We start from the raw sequence: 14,225 nt of genomic DNA on the forward strand, positions 1-14,225 counted from the left end.
AAGGGTGGCAGAATTTGGCTTTACGTGGTTACTATCCAAGGGATTAAAGGAGCATTACCAGCCCAATGCTGCCAGTGCCACAAATGGGACTGGAAAAGGGATAGAGCTAGGGTCCTTTCATACATATGTAGGGTTGCCAACAGTAATCTCACAAACCCAAACATCCTTGCTCCGCCACTGCCCTGCCCTTTCCCGAGGCCTCGCCCCTGCCCTGCCCCTTTTCTGTGGCCCTACCCCCTCCCTCCATCGCTCACTCTCCCCCACCCTCAATCACTTTCACCGGGCTGGGGCAGGGGTTTGGAGTGTGGGAGGGGGCTCCAGGCTGAGCCTGGGGCAGGGGGTTGGGATGCAGGAGGAGGTGTGGGGTGCAAGCTCTGAGAGGGAGTTTGGGTGTTGGAGGGGGCTCAGGGCTGGAGGAGGGGGTTGGGGTGCAAGTATAGGCAGGGCCGCCGAGAGCGGGTTCGGACCCCAGTGAAAAAAATTTGGGGGGCCCCCCAGCAAGGGCGGACTGGCTAAACAGGGCCAACGAAAGGGCGGGGGGGGAAAGCCAGGCCCCCTTCTGAACCGCTGTGCCCCGGTAATTTGTACTGGTTTCCCCCGCTCTCGTCAGCCCTGAGTGTAGGCTCTGCGAGGGGACTCAGGGCTGTGACAGGAGATTGGGGTGCGGGAGGGGTGCGGGCTCTGGGAGGGAGTTTGGCTGCAAGAGGGGGCTCAGGGCTCGGGCAGGGGTGTGGGAGGGGGTGAGGGCTCTGACCTGGTGGCGCTTACCTCAGGTGGCTCCTGGTTGGCTGCACAGCGGGGCTAAGGTAGGCTCCCTGCCTGCCCTGGCCCCACACCACTCCTGGAAGTGGCCAGCATGTCCCTGTGGCCCCTGGGGGGGGGAGGCAGGGGTCTCTGCGCATTGCCCGCGCCCCGAGAGCTGACTCCACAGCAATGGGACCTGCGGCCAATGGAAGCTCTGGGGGCAGTATCTGCGGGCAGGGGCAGCGCACGGAGCTCCCTGACCCTCCCAGGAGCCGCAGGGAACGGCATGGGACCGGGTCAGGTGAGAGCCTGCCTTAGCCCTGCTGTGCAGCCAGACTTTTAGCGGTGTAAAATCTCCCAGTTTGGCTTCAGTAGCCTCCGGGAGATAGACCCCAATTCCGAGAAACTCCTGGCAAAACCGGGAGGGTTGGCAACCCTATGCATATGGATCAACATCCAGTATTTCCCGTCTAATCTCAGGTATCCTCTGCCTCCACTTAATCCATATCCCAAACGTTTTCCAAGATCCACACAGTTCGAGGTAATGCAGCATAATGGTAAAGAACAGCAAGTTTTAGAGTCAAGTCTCACCTCCTGAATATGGGCCACACGGCCTTACGATATTTCCAAGAAGCAGATCCTATTCATCAAAGATCTTCTCCAACCTGCCCTACCCTTTCGTTAGAAACGTTGAAACACCCACAGTTCTCTTGCAACTTAGTCTACATGACTGGATCTGACATCTTAACTTAAAACACCGTGTCTTGTGGTTAAACAAACAACAAGAACAAAAAATCCATACAATAACCATCTTCTTATAAAATAATAATAGTTCAGAAAAGCAGGTTAATGCACTTAAATCAGCTAGTATCACAACACACATTGCAAAAAGCTGAAGCACTAGTAAAGGAATCAAGTTACAGAGAACAAAGAGCAAGAATAAATAGCGCTTCTCCAAATCTCTACAAAAATCAACTCAGATTATCAAGAACAACAAAAAAAGGAGAGGAAAAAAAGCACAGAAGCTGCTGAACATGATGAGACACTCCATTTGATTACCAACCCCCTGTTGAGAAGAATAACTGCAACTTGGGGGTATTACTTTGGTCATTTTTAAGTAAATGACCCCTAGCTGTGGCATGTGCAGTGCTACAAAGAAAAACCACAGAAATGTATCAAGTAAATAACATTCCAGACATACTTTTGGCAGTGTTTCGACCATTTGGCTAAACAAAACAAGGGTAACTTCATGCCTTATAAACAGGCTCAGATTAGGGTATGCATTTTAAGTATCTACTAAACATATATGGGGAAATAAAGGTAGAACTTGTCTTTCCCAGTGTCACAGTTTCTATTCTAAGTTATTTAAATAACAGGAAGGTCACACTTTGGCAATATGCGTCTTTTGTGGAAAAAATAATGTATTTTTTTATGTGGAAATATATTCAAAGCACATTCAGTCCAAAATGAAAATGTGAAGCTTTCGAAACGAATGGAAAATAAAAGGTGTGTAGGAGCAAAATTTCATTTTAGAGAATTTGTGCTCCCGTTGCCCCCATTGCTCTGAGAATACCTCAAATGCTCCCCTTTATTTTGCTCACTGTCATCATGCAGGATGTTCCTCCAGCTTAGTGCATCACATAATTCCCCTCTACAGTTTATCAACCCCACTCCTGAGACTGTCAGATGTGCCATCACAGAGCAATGTAGGATGCTTGTTTATCCTAACCTCATCTTTTCTAAAGGCTGAACATGTAGCCTCCACAGAACATCCAATGCCTACTGATCCAGGAAGAAATTTGAGTTTTCAACTATAGTCCCATGTATTTACTTTATAGAAATTCTAACTTTCCAGCATATATTTGAAGACCATATATTTAGGCCCCCTTATTCTCACAAGACACTACGTTCTGTCAGATTATGTGGGACGTCAGCTGTACTCATCAACATTATCTACATTTTTTACTACCTGTATCATTCCCAAAGGGCTTGATAAATACAACAATGCTCCATGTGAAGCATAGGATAACAGGGATGATGACATAATTGTAACATCTAGTAGTCCAACAGAATTTTCCATCAAGGATATGAATGTTGTGCCCTTGTCATCAACATGATTTACTGATACTAAGCTCAAGGTTTAACTGCTGTTGTCAGGAACTCTTGATGTCTACATTCTAGGATACAATCCAGCATTTTAGCCCATGAGTTGCAATATGTCTGAACACTACATTTCCAAATGAGTGCAATCTTCACATTTGCCACCAATTCCTAAGGTTTGTACTAATATGCTGGACTTTTTCACCTGACATATTCCAGCACCAACTTTATCAGCAACATCATGTCATCTTAACTACTATCATGCTGTAAGTAAGGGCAGTCAGCCTTCAGCCAATGAACTATCTCCAACTCAGTTGTTTTTCATTCAGGAAATGTGTTGAGTAAAGGAGATATACAATTCCTGACCTGTGCTGTTACTTAGAACAATGGACTTTCTCTATCAATGATATTTTCAAACTAAAAATATTTAAACTGTGATTGGCCCAAATTCTGCAGTTTCTTTTCAGGCATTCAGGCAAAGCTCTAAACTAACACAATAGGGACTATCATAAGGTTTGGTCCATACAGCTAAAACATGAAATAGAATAGCCAGTAAGATAAAGAGAAAAATATTTAAAAAAATATCTTAGAATAGCCATACTGGGTGAGACCAATGGTCCATCTAGCCCAGGATCCTGTCTTCCAGCAGTGACCCATGCCAGAGGGAATGAACAAAACAGGCCAATTTTCAAGTGATCCATGCCCTCTCGTCCAGTCCCAGCTTCTGGCAGTCAGAAGTTTAGGGACACCCAGAGTACGGGGTTATGTTCCTGACCATTTTCAATAATACCCATTGATGGTCCTATCCTCCATGAATTTATCCAATTTTTTAAACCCAGTTATATTTTTGGCCTTCACAACATCCCTTGGCAACGAGTTCCAAAGATTGACTGTGCGTTGTATGAAGAGGTACTTCTTTATGTTTCCTTTAAACCTGCTGCCTATTAATTTCATTGAGTGATCCCTGGTTCTTGTGTTATATGAAGGAGTAAATAACATTTCCTTATTCACTTTCTCCACACCATTCATGAGTTTATAGATCTCTATCACATTCCCCCTTAGTCATTTCTTTTCTCAGCTGAAAAGTCCCAGTCTTTTTAATCCCTCCTCGTATGGAAGCTGTTCCATATTCCTAATAATTTTGGTTGCCTTTCTTGGTATCTTTTCCAATTCCAGTATGTCTTTTTTTGAGATGGGGCAACCAGAACTGCATGCAGTATTCTAGGTGTGGGCGTACCAGGGATTAATACAGTGGAATTATGATATTTTCTGTTTTTTTATTTACCCTGTCCTAATGATTCCTAACATTCTGCTGTACATTGAACAGATGTTTTCAAAGTATTATTTACGATGACTCCAAGATCTCTTTCTTGAGTGGGAACAGGTAACTTAGACTCATTATTTTGTATGTATAGTTGGCATTATGTTTTCCAAGTGCACTACTTTGCATTTATCAACATTGAATTTCATCTGCCATTTTGGTCCCCAGTCATCAAGTTCAGTGAAATCCCTTTGTAACTCTTCACAGTCTGTTTTGGACTAAACTATCTTGAGTAACTTTGTGTCACCTGAAAACTTTGCCATCTCACTGTTCACCCCCTTTTCCAGGTCATTTACTGGTCACAGTACAGATCCTTGGGGAATCCTGCTATTTACCTCTCTCCACTGTTAAAACTGACCATTTATTCCTACCCTTTGTTTCCTATCTTTTAAGCAGTTAGTGATCCCTGAGAGGACCTTCCTTCTTATCCCATGACTGCTTATTTGGCATAGGAGTCTTTGGTGTGGGACCTTGTCAAAGGCTCTCTGAAAGTCCAAATACACTATCAACTGGATCACCCTTGTCTACATGCTTGTTGATACCCTCAAAGAATTCTAATCAATTGGTAAGACATGATTTGCCTTTACAAAGCCGTCTTGACTCTTCCCCGACATACTGTGTTCATCTATGTATCTAATAATTCTGTTCTTTTCATTTCAACCAGTTTCCCTGGGACTGAAGTTAGGCTTACTGGCCTGTAATTGTCCGGATCACTTCTGGAGCCTTAAAAAAAAAAAAAAAAATCAGCGTTACATTAGCTATTCTCCAGTTATCTGGTACAGAGGCTGATTTAAGTGATAGACTACATACTACAGATAGTAGTTCTACAATTTCATATCTGAGCTCCTTCAGATCTCTTGGGTGAATACCATCTAGTCCTGGTGACTAATTACTGTTTAATGTATCGATTTGTTCCAGACTCTCCTCTATTGACAACTCAATCAGGGACAGTTCCTCAAACTTGTCACCTGAAAAGAATGGCTCAGGTATGGACAGGGCCAGCGTAACCTATTAGGCGACCTAGGCGGTCGCCTAGGGCACTACAATTTGGGGGGCGGCGACCGCGGCGGTATTTCGGCGGCAGGACCTTCCGCCGCCTCTGTGGGGGCTGGCATTTCGGGGCAGGACCTTCCACTGCCTAGGGTGGCAGAAAAGCTGGCGGCGCTCCTGGGTATGGAAATCTCCCTCACATCTTCTGCAGTGAAGATCGATGCAAAAAAGTACATTTAGCTTCTCCACAATGGCCTTTTCTACCTCGAATGCTCCTTTACCACCTTGATCGTCCAGTGGCCCCCCCTGACTAATTGGCAGGCTTCCTGCTTCTGATGTATTTACAATTTTTTTGCTCTTAGTTTTTGTGTCTTTTGCTAGTTGCTCTTCAAAATCTTTTTCGGTCTGCCTAATTATACTTTTACACGTGACTTGCCAGAGTTTTTGCTCCTTTCTATTTTCTTCAGTGGAATTTAACTTCCAATTTTTAAAGGGATGTCTTTTTGCCTCTAACCATCTCTTTTACTCTGTTTATCCATGGTGGCATTTTTTGATCCTCTGTTGTTGTTTTATTTTGTCCTTTGGGACATACATTTAGTTTGAGACTCTATTATGGTGTTTTTTTAAAAATTTCCATGCAGCTTACAGACATTTCACTCTTGTGACTGTTCCTGTTTGATTCTGTTTAACTAGCTTCCTCATTTTTTGCATAATTCCTCTTTGTGAAGTTAAATGCTACTGTGGTGGGTTTCTTTGGTATTTTACCCTGTACAAGGAGGTTAAATGTTATTACATTATGGTCACTATTACTGTGCGGTTCAGTTATATTCATGTCTTGAACCAGATCTTGTGCTCAATTTAGAACTAAATCAAGAATTGCCCCTCCCTTTGTGGGTTCCAGGACTAGTTGCTCCAAGAAGCCATCATTAATGGTGTCTAGAAATTTTATCTCTGAATCCTGCCCTAAGGTAACATGTACCCAGTCAATATGAGGATAGTTGAATTCCTCCATTATCATTGGGTTTTCTGTTTTTGTAGCCTCTCTCCAATCTCCCTGAGCATTTCACAATCACTGTCACCATCCTGGTCAGGTGGTCAGTAGTATATTCTACTGCTATACTCTCATTATTCAAGCATAGAATTTTTATCTGCAGAGATTCTATGGTACAGTTGGATTTATTTAATTTAGATTTTTCCTATATTTGACTATGCTTTCTTTCACATATAGTGCCACTCCCTTACCAGCACAACATACTCTGTTGTTTCTATACATTTTGTACCCTCGTATTACTATGTCCCCTTGATTATCATCATTCCACCATGTTTTGGGGATGCCTATGATATCAATATCCCCATTTAATACCAAGCACTCAAGTTCACCCTTTTTATTATACTTATAGCAACTGTAGACAAGCACTTACAAAATTTGTCAATATGTAGTTGGCTGCCTTCAGCTGTTGTCATATTTTCAAGATGTTACACTGGTTTAACAGAGTGGAACAGCTAACACATGTAAGATTTTTTTCTCGAAACCAGAGTCCCAAAATCATTCAAATAGGTGCCTGCACTTTCTCAGCCTTCTGATCCCTACGCTGTCAGCTTTTCTCATTCTCTCTCGAAGGATGGATGACATGGTTTCATGTTAGAGAGACAAGGGGGGTGAGGTAATACCTTTTATTGGATCGACTTTTGTTGGTGAGAGAGACAAGCTTTTGAGCCACACAGAGCTCCTCACCCTCCTTGTCTCTCTAATATTATGAGACCGACACAGCTACAGCTACACTACATAAATATTCTCGTGTTGTCAGTAAGAATGAAAATAAAGCTTCTTATTTATAACCAGACTACAAGACATGTTGAACTGCAGTGTGTCTGGACAACCTCTTTCCTCAAGGTCAATGTAATGGGGTGCTAGCCCTTTAAGACCAGAGGAGACTGTTTAAGAGGAAAGCTATCCTGTTCCAGGTGTCCAGAGAAGGCCCGAAGCAGTAATTAAAATGGACATTGAGTGAGAGGAAGATAGTTAGTGTCTGGGGGGTGGGGTGAGGTGAAAGAGATGAAAGCCCAGGCTGCTGTTTCTTTAGGGCCTGGGACCAGGATCCTTTCTCAGTGAATGAGACAAGGTTTCCCTTTCTCCCAGCCAGCCCAAACTAGTCTTTGGGGTAATTAGAGCCACTGGGAACATCAAGAGAGAGGTCAGATGACAGGGTGGGTGACTTAGAAAGAAGACACCAACCCCAGTCAGAGACAGTACACCGGTCAGGGTGGTCAGGCCTGAAACCAAACAGTCCCAGGAAAGAGGGCTTTGGGGTCCTCAGCCTAGAGGTGGGAAAAAAGATTCTCTTTTGGGAGCTGGACTACGTTTAATAAATTAGACTCCAAAAGAGGGGGAATATTGTTTTTAAAGACTCGGGTGTGAGTGGATTATTTCCAGGAACCTGAGGAGAATATGAGACAGAGGACAGCAGTGGCACTCCACGCAGCAAGGGGGCATGCTTAGAAACTGCACCCCTCCTACCACAGGTGCTGACTCCATGGGTGCTCCAGGGCTGGAGTCCCCACAGGGTGGGTTCTGAGCACTCACCGGCAGCCCTCCTATCAGCTCTCCCCTACCCCACCAGTGCTTCCCGCCCGCCAACAGGCTCCACATGTCAGCGCCTCCCTCTCCCTCCCACCCACCTCAACCAGCTGTTTTGTGGTGTGCAGGAGGCTGAGGAGGGAGAGGGGAGGAATGGGGATGCGGTGTGCTTGGGGAAGGGGGTGGAACTGGGCAGGAAGAGGCCGGGCAGGGGTGGGGTCTTGGGAGAAGGGGTGGAGTGGGGGTAGGGCCTGGGGTAGAGCCCCCTGGCACTTTGGAAAGTCGGCACCTGTGCCTCCTACAATTAGCATTGGGTAGAGAACCACCCGGAGCCTCTGCAGTTCTTTTTGTGCCCTGCTTTGCAGTCACCTTTTCGTCCATCCCTAAGTTGAGAGTCCAAAGCCCTCCTTCATGGGACTGTGTAGTTCCAGTCCTGCCCTCCTTGGCCTCTCCCCTTTAGTCCAAGATTAAGTTTCCACAGCCTTCCTTCTGGGACTGTCTCCCTTTAAGTCTTGGCCTCCCTGGCCTGTGAACTCTCTCTCTGATTGGGCTTGAAGCCTCCTCTTTGAGTCACCCAGTCATCTGATCATTCTCTTCTTGAAATTTCCCATATGAGTCTAACTACCCCAAGCACCAGTCTGGCCTGACTGGGAAAGAGGGGAGCCTTGTCCCACCCACTGTATAAGGATCTTGGTCTTGGACCCCTAAAGGAATATAGGCCTGGCCTTTTCGACTCCTTCCCCCTCCTAGACACTAACTCTTGCTTAGGCCCATCTTCCTCTTATACACAATCTGTTCTGGTTATTTCTTCCACTTTCCCCAGACACCTGGAGTGGGATAACTAATCCTCTCAAACTATTACTGTCTCTGGTCTTCAGGGGCCGGAACCCTGATACTGTTAGACACAAGCCCTGGTCTAAGAGTGGGTTTTCTACCTGACTCCTGAGCTGGAGTCTGCAACATACATCACTGTGCTGTCATATGTCAATCTAAAATATGTATTTAACAGAGAAGAAAAAGTCATGGCCATTCCTCGCCATCCAACAGTTACAGGAATTTAACCTTCTCTTCCTTATGTGGAAAAGAAGAACCTGATCTGAGTTGGGGATGAGAACAGTTAATTCACTTCTGCAATTACATTAAAGATCTGACCCACTCTGCGCAACCTAGACAGAGCCTGAAGGTTTCACTTGAAAACTTGCTGGCCCAATTTGCAAGTACCTTCTGCCAGCAGGCCAGAACAGGTTGTAAGGGTGTGGTAAGGAGCACTGGAAGCCACGCCCAGTTAACAAAAAATACAGCAATCCTTCCCAGAAAGTTGGAGTGGTTCCTAATGCCCATTATAGAAAAATGCTTTCAACAAGTACATACTTGGGTGCACTTTTCAAACAAAAAGGGCTTTATTCTGACCAGAATCACAACCCTCAGAAGTTTGATTTCCACATAATTTGACTGAATGAGGTCTAAAGTGCCTCTCCCAACTAAGCTACAGTATGTGAAATATGAATACAAAAATATGGTATGAAGGGATGACTATAACACATAGGAGTGAAGAATTGGGCCCCAAAGGGGAAGAATTATTTTTCATTTGGTCTGAGCAGCAGAGATACACTTCCTTCATTAGACTTGATTGTCCTTGTTGTGTACTGAAGTAATCAAAATTCGGCCACTTGGATTTCTGTAACGAATAAATAAAAGGTTTCCAAGAGGGGCAGAGATCAAAACAGTAGTCTAACTAGCTGAGAAGCCATCTTTCTGTCAGCAGTTCTGTACAACTTTGTCTCCAGACTAATTATATATAGGTGCCCATTAGAACATAGCTGCAGAAATGTGCCATCGCTGACTATTCTCATGTAATTTTTAGTCAACAGGAAAAGAGCAGACACATAGACTCTAGCTTACTGCACGTATGTACACTTAATTAGTAGCTCTTTCGTGAGTGATCTGACAGTGTGCAAATCACATTTCTAACAAACTTGTCCCACCCCTTTCGAAGCTTGAATAGATGGGATTGAGAGAAAAATTCTCATGTAATATACAGTTATAGATATAACTCCTCACTTATTTATCAAGATAACAGAAGAGATCCTTAAAGGAGACCCTCCAATCCCATCAACTGGAAAATAACATTTCTACTTGAAAATTTTGCACTTTCTATAGTTAAAATGAATACCGACAATCACTATAACTGAAAGAAGTTAAAAAATAAAAATTTTGTTCAGCACCTTCTGTATGGTCAGTTTCACTCTCTCCTATTTAATGAACTAGTTAGTTTATCCTTTTATGGAAAACCCTTATTAAAAATCAGCAGAGGACTAAAATTAATCCCTTTAAAATATTTTTAAAGGAATGTTTTAAAAAAATCATCAGAATGTGCTTTTTAAAATTGCTCGAAGCTGGAATTTGTAAAAATTAGTCAATTAGAAATTCAAAGTGACAGCATCTCTTTAAATGTAATCTGTAAGAAAATCCAACTTCTCATTAGTTTTTGAATATCACTGTATCTAACCTACAATTTCCCAGATAAGTGATGCAGGGAACAATCTTCTTCCAGTGTTATTTTTATTCAAGTCTGTCTTTGACTGTCAGTTTGCCGTTGTGATCCACCTTTCTAGTATCATAGAGTAACATGGTACCTTACTAGTACCTAGAATCTCCTGTGTTGCCTGTACATTTTACTCTGTGTGTTAAACAACTACTGATGAGAACAATTCTCCACATCTTGATCTGCAGGCATTTACACTGTACTCCACCCCTTTGCCCAAAACCTAAGGATATATAGTGATGTCAAATGAGATATTGTGGAGGCAGGCGGTGGCTTTTAGAACATTAGAAACATCAGACTGGGAATATAAATAAAAGCTGTCTACACAGAAACAGGTTTCTTTCCAGAAATTCAAACCGTGGAATCAACAAGACACTCATTTTATGGGTGAAAGTCACCCTGGTGCAGCTGGTTGACACATCTCTATGCACCACATAAACCACATTGTGGTGCTGTGCAAGGGCAGAGCAAGGCAGATGCTAGACGAAAGAATGGTCTCTGCAACCCTTGCATGCCAAGAGTGTGTGCTCTGCTTCAGTTCATTATAGGCTGGCAGTATGGCCACTGGCTCCATGACTAAATGGATCCAGCATTCAAACCCCAAACCAGAGAGGGGCAGCCTGCCCAAAGATTGTCAAGTGTGAATTACATCCCCACTTAGTTCCCTGCACAAAATCAAATTATTTGAGCTTTTATACAGGTATGGGTAATCTTACTCAAAACAGGCTGCCTTTCTTATTGCTAAATACGGTATAAATCAGTGGCTCTCAAACTTTTTTTTACTGGTGACCCCTTTCACATAGCAAGACTCTGAGTCTGACCCCCCCTTATAAATTAAAAACACTTTTTTATATATGTAACACCATTATAAATGCTGGAGGCAAAGTGGGGTTTGGGGTGGAGGTTGACAGCTCATGACCCCCCATGTAATAACCTCGTGACCCCTTGAGGGGTCCCGACCCCCAGTTTGAGAACCCCTGGTATAAATTATATATTTGGCTTGAAGCTTTGAAGAAGATGAACAAATGGAGAGGAAAAAGAGATGTGAACCTAAATTCAGAGAGTAAAACCTGAATATCATCAGTGTTTGGAGTAGATTTCTGGTTACTCCCTTTCACTAACATCCAGATTATCCATTTTCCTTGGATACTCAATGAACAGACTAAAGGTAAATCCTTGCTTAAAAAGAGAAGTCACTGTTTGTGTGACTCTATATTCATACGGCAGATGCTGTATATATAACCGGAATAGCTTTTAATCTGAGTTTAAAATGTCTTTGGTTTTACAAATCAGCCATGGGTTTGATTCTTCCAAATATTATTTATACAGAGAATTCTTCTTCAGGAATGGGGGCATCTCAGGAACTCCCTGATTAACAGTAATAAACTAAGCCATATTGGAAACATTTATGAGAGCTGACAAAATATAATTTTCATATGCCAGGACAGCTCTCCTAATGCCCATAGAAGGACTAATCAGATTAGCTTTAGCTGAAATGGACACAAAGTCTCATTTGATAAAATAAATGTTGATGCATTCCCAGAAGAGTAATAAAATAGATGCACAAAAGAGAGCTGAAATATCCCATACCATCAAGCTAGTCCCCCTGAATTTAACACCCCTTGCTTCATGTAACACTCCCTCTTTTCCCAAACACAAATGAAAGACTAACAAACTGCACTTCATACAGGATATACGTGCAAAATTCTGGCCGTTATTTCAGCCACATGATTCACTTTAAAGATAAAGGAAATCAACATGGTTAAAAGCCTACCCAACACTTTGAAAATTTAGCCCTAAACTTTTAAAAATTAGACTTCTAGCCTAGTCTCTTTCACACAAAAAAAAACAAAATCAAGAAAAACAACAACAAAAAACCTGAGAAATGTATTTTTCCTTCTTACACTGTATCAGGAAATCCTGCTGTATCATGGATGATGGTCTCTATTAATCTAATATAGAGACGTGCACCTTAATAGGACATTCAATCCCATATACAGGACTGAATCTTCTAGGTAAGGAGTCAATATTTGAAAATAGGGTCCTTTATCTCAAGACTGCAAGTGTAAAAAGTACTGACTAAACAGGAGCTGTCTTTAAATAGCCAAGTAAACTACACATAAACTACATGTAGCAAAATCCTAGGGCATTTAAGTCAATCACCAGTCTTACCAGAAATGAAACATTTTTCTTTCTTCTTCTTAAATATGTCTTCAGTTTTGATGCTCCAGCCTCCTTTCAAGGATCAGTTCTGGCTTCTCCTTCTGTCTGGACAATGTACAATAGCAAGGCAGGAACTCTCAAAATTCTTTCACACACAAGTTTTTTTCAGGCCACTCTTAGGCCCCTGACCTCATGTGCCTTAGACAAGAGCATCATCATAGAACAATCGGACCCATAATAGGGCTACTCATTTCTTTCATAAGCTCTTCCTCCCACATATTGATGGTGCCAGAAAAAAAAGCTTTCTATAAGTTTTATTATAATCATAGTACATTATAACTTACTTATTGATGTTATGCTGTCAAAGACCATTCAATAATATCCAACATGGTAATAAACTATATCTTTGGAAATGCTCTTATTCAAAAGATGAATCAAGTTAAGAGCAGGATGAAATGACACCATATTTTAGGTTTCTGGTTCAGCTTGGTCCCTGTGATTTAGGTGTTGGTTGTGAACAAACCATCTCATCTTGTGACCATTTCAATATGAGCTATAGGCACCAAATGCCACTTCCTTTCCACCTACCCAACAGTAAAGCTTGCCTACGAATGGGGTCCAGAAATAGAAATCATCCTTCAAACCCGAACGCTTGTCACAGAGAGGCTGTAGGGACAGATGAGGCCTCTCTGTGGGTTTAAGCATGTGGAACCATATAGTGATGCCAGGCCCTCTCCATGTTTTTACAAATATGCATCACAGAGGAAAGCTACGTAGTACAAAGGACTTTTCCTGCATAATATTCCCCCTTCAGTGTAAGTATAGTAGTACCACAGCATTTAAAGGTGCTCTGTGCTCACAGGATCTATGGAGGGCAGCAAATGAATGGCCCTATGAGTGGAGAGAGGTGAACGAAATAGTAACTGAGTGCAGCACAGTCCTGTAAAATGGTTTACAGTATAAACCTATGTGCCAACTTTCTAAAGAAAAATATTTTAGAGGCTAGAAGTTTCTATGCTTGGTCTGGCAGAATGTGTGGAAGAACCGGGTCATGTTACTGAAATTATTTTTGAGAAGTGTAAGGGAAATCCCTTGAGTCTTTTTGGAATGATGACTTCATAAATAAATACACCAGTCTCACTGTAAAATATTCTTTCTATATTTTGCTCGTTCAAATGACTAAAAAAAGGTACAACTTTTAAGCTTCACAATCAGCATGCAACTAGCCCTCAGCGAGGACTACCCATTTTGCTAAATCTGAAAAGAATTGGTTTTGAATCAATGTCACTAATGTTCCTGTACTGAGTATTCACAGTAGGAAATACCACTAAATTTCACCACGAGCCAAGTACTTCCAAGCAAGGAACTTACAAGTGCCCAATTTTCTTTCTTAAAGAAACAAACAGGGAAATGGAATGCAAAATCTACTGCTTACTGCAATGATTAGGCTGAGAAATAAGCACTAAAATGTCAGAATATTCCCAAAGTTAAGATTTGTCTGCCAATATTATCTCAGATCCACTGCATCTATGTAATATTTTGTTGTCCTATTTTCTTTGTTTACTGGGAAGGTAACTGATGCAGAGTATGACTGAATTTGAAAAATCTCTGCTCTGGCTGACACAAGAAGTAGCACTAAGGGTCTTCAGAGGCAGAAGCGTCCCATCTGAAGAGCAGGGGCAAATTCTTCCCTGAGATGAATGTATAATGTTCCCACTTACTTCAATGTGAGTTGTATGCACACATCTAAGGGAAAAATTAGGTCCATACTCTTGAGGATAGAG

The 14,225-nt window shown here is 42.4% G+C and overlaps 1 protein-coding gene across 4 annotated transcripts in view; it reads right to left on the reverse strand.

Annotated features, from left to right (window-relative positions):
• AOPEP (aminopeptidase O (putative)) overlaps nucleotides 1–14,225 on the reverse strand; it is a 368,640-nt gene that overhangs the window by 208,153 nt on the left and 146,262 nt on the right. The window lies entirely within an intron of this gene.

The sequence above is a fragment of the Trachemys scripta genome, chromosome 6, assembly GCF_013100865.1.
Source record: "Trachemys scripta elegans isolate TJP31775 chromosome 6, CAS_Tse_1.0, whole genome shotgun sequence".
In the NCBI taxonomy this organism is placed as follows: domain Eukaryota; kingdom Metazoa; phylum Chordata; order Testudines; family Emydidae; genus Trachemys; species Trachemys scripta.